Source organism: Pteronotus mesoamericanus, unplaced genomic scaffold (assembly GCF_021234165.1).
Source record: "Pteronotus mesoamericanus isolate MK-2021 breed Mesoamerican mustached bat unplaced genomic scaffold, CSHL_Meso_final scaffold_705, whole genome shotgun sequence".
NCBI classification, from domain to species: Eukaryota; Metazoa; Chordata; class Mammalia; order Chiroptera; family Mormoopidae; genus Pteronotus; species Pteronotus mesoamericanus.
The window spans coordinates 18168986-18171942 of NW_026555326.1; the positions used below are offsets into that span (position 1 = coordinate 18168986).

The 2957-nt window shown below is 39.0% G+C and overlaps 1 pseudogene; it reads left to right on the top strand.

The window, feature by feature from the left end:
- Positions 1-1368: 1368 nt before the first annotated feature.
- On the top strand, positions 1369-2110 carry LOC129062472 (40S ribosomal protein S6-like; annotated as a pseudogene).
- The last annotated feature ends 847 nt before the right edge of the window (positions 2111-2957 follow it).

The following is a 2957-nucleotide window of genomic DNA, read 5'->3' on the forward strand; positions in this document are numbered from 1 at the left end:
ATATTCAATGTATAATATGATTTGAAGAAAGGATTGCAATTTGAGTTTAGGTTGTGTGTACCCCAGAATTTCTGTGTCAAAGAACATTTCTGAGATGATTAGTAATGGGATTTCCAGTCATCTGTTTTATCTCTAACTAGAGATTTTCCTGGTGAAAAATTCACCTAAGGGAGATAGTCTACATTCCTGCGTCTGGCTAGAGGCAGAGGAGATGTAAGAGATGAAGTGTTCTTTGACCCACCGCCCCTGAGCTTACTCAGACTGGAGTCCTAAGGTATGGGAGATCAAGAGATAGTCCTTTATAGTGGCTCTTGTCACTTTAGTTTTCCCTAAGACTTGTGTGTGGTTTGTAAACAGATTACAAATAGGTCTCCCTCTATTACTATTTGAACTCTATCAACTTTTTAAAAATTTTATTTATTGATTTTAGGGAGAGAAAAGAAGGAAGAGAAGGAGGGATGGAAGGGAGAGGGAAGGGAGGAGAGAGAGAGGGGGAAACTTTGATTTGTTGTTCCACTCTTTTATGCATTCTTTGGTTAAATCTTGTATGTGCCCTGACCAGAAATCAAACCTGAAACCTTGATGTATGAGGATGAGGGTCTAACCAACTGAGCTACCCAGCCAGGGCCTGAATTCTGTCAACTTTAAATTTAATTTGAATGCATCATTTACCACTTAATAAGCACAGCACAAAAACTAGGCCCTGTGGGCATAGAAGGAACAGTGATGGAGACAGTAAAGCATGGGAACTTTTTGGGAAATTCTGTTTAATTCACTGTGGTGGAATGCACAATATGTGAAACTGAAAGGTATAAATCATGGAATCTCATCATTGGAAGGAACCATTAAAAGTCACTCTGTTGTATCAGCCTTCTGATTATTTCTGAAAGCCCCTGCTTTAACTGTTTAAGTGATTTCCTCAGGAGCCTTCAGGGGCTATCTCCTATGGTCCATTCTTTAAGAGTATTCTTTACATTGAGCCAAATCTGCTTCCTTAGCACTGCTCTACTTTTAACTTAGGAGCTTGTAGCTCAACACATATCTTTTCCATACACCAGATTTTCAGGATTTGAAGATATCTATCAAGTACTTTTTGACTAATTTTTTTTTGCATGCGAGATATGGGTATCTTTATTCAAGATTCTGACAAAAATTATCCCCAAAGTAATATAAATTTAGACACTTAAAGTTTAGACAGTGTGAAATTTCAAGAAAATTTTGAATTCAGTCTGGTCACTCATTTCTTTCTGGCCCTTCTATCACTCTAGCTTTTTCCCGGTGAAGAGATCCTAGTGTGTCTATGGCCTTTTTGAAATGTGGTGCCCAGCTCTTTTTTGTGGTGCCTTTGAGTCAGTCAGCTGCTTCAGGATGAAGCTGAACATCTTTTTCTCAGCAACTGGCTGCCAGAAACTCATTGAAGTGGACAATAACACAAGCTTCGTACCTTTTATGAGGAGCGTATGACCACTGAAGTTGCTGCTGATGCTCTGGGCGAAGAATGGAAGGGTTATGTGGTTCAAATCAGTGGTGGGATCAACAAACAAGGTTTCCCAAAGAGGCAGGGTGTCTTGATCCACGGCCATGTCCACCTGCTACTGAGTAAGGGGAATTCCTGTTACAGACTAAGGAGGACTGGAGAAAGAAAGCGCCAATCTGTTTGGGGTTGCATTGTGGATACCAGTCCCAGTGCTCTCAACTTGGTCATTGTAAAAATAGGAAAGAAAGATATTTCTCATCTCAGTGCCACTACTGTGCCTCATCAACTGGGGCCCAAAAGAGCTAGGAGAATCTGCAAACTTTTGAATCTCTAAAAAAAAACTGATGTCCACCAACATGTTGTGAGAAAGCCCCTGAACAAAGAAAGTAAGCAAACTCGGACCAAAGCACCCAAAATTCAGCATCTTGTTACTCTGCCTGTCATGCAGCACAAACATCAACATACTGCTTTGAAGAAACAACATACTAAGTAAAAAAAGAAGAGCTTGCAGAATATTCTAAACTTCTGGCTAAGAGGATGAAGGAAGCCAAAGAAAAACACCAGGAACAGATTGCCAAGAGATATTGGCTGTCTTCTCTGAGAACTTCTACCTCTGAATCCAGTAAAAAATGAGACTTTCTAAGACTAACAAATAAATAAGGACATCAAATCTTAAAATGAAATGTGGTACCCAATACAGAATATATGACCCATACAAACTCAAGATTACTCATCTAGAGATACTTTTATTACTTGAGATAAGGTCATAATAAGCTTTGAAAGTCAGGGTAAAGAATTTGAATTTTATTCTTCCAGGCTTAGGGGAACCACTGAAACATTTTGGAAAGGTAAATGCCTTGAGAGCAGGGGCTGTATCTTACTTTGTATCCCACTGACTCTAACTGGAATGTAAGCTCTAAATGTCGTCTGTCACATACACAGCATAGCCTCAGGGCCTAGGGCAGGACTGGTGTACCTACATGAATGAACTAATATCTATTCCAGAACCTGGCACATTGCGCATACCATTTATGCTTATTTAATGAAGGAGGATAAATAATCAAGGTAAATAGGAAAGTAAGTAAGTCATATTTTAGGACGATAACTGATAACAATACATAAAAGATACTGGAGGCAGGAAATAACAGACACCATAGGGTGGGAAACAATGAGAAGGAGTTGTGGAAGTCTCACCAAGAAGTAACGTCAGTATCAATATAAACTAGGATAACAGAGTGTGTGACAAAAAGGAAGGAACGGATATGAGGCTGTGAAAGAGGATTGGACAAGATTTATAAATTAAATGGACATGTAGTGGGAGGAAGAAGAAAGTGATAAAAAAGAAACAAACACCCTCTGGGGCTTATGGTTGGATGGCTGAAAGAAAAATGTTTCCATTCATAGAATAATTTATTTTAGGAATAGCATATATTTTAAAGGATGATAATGAGTTCAGTTTGGGTTGGGTTGAATTTAAAGG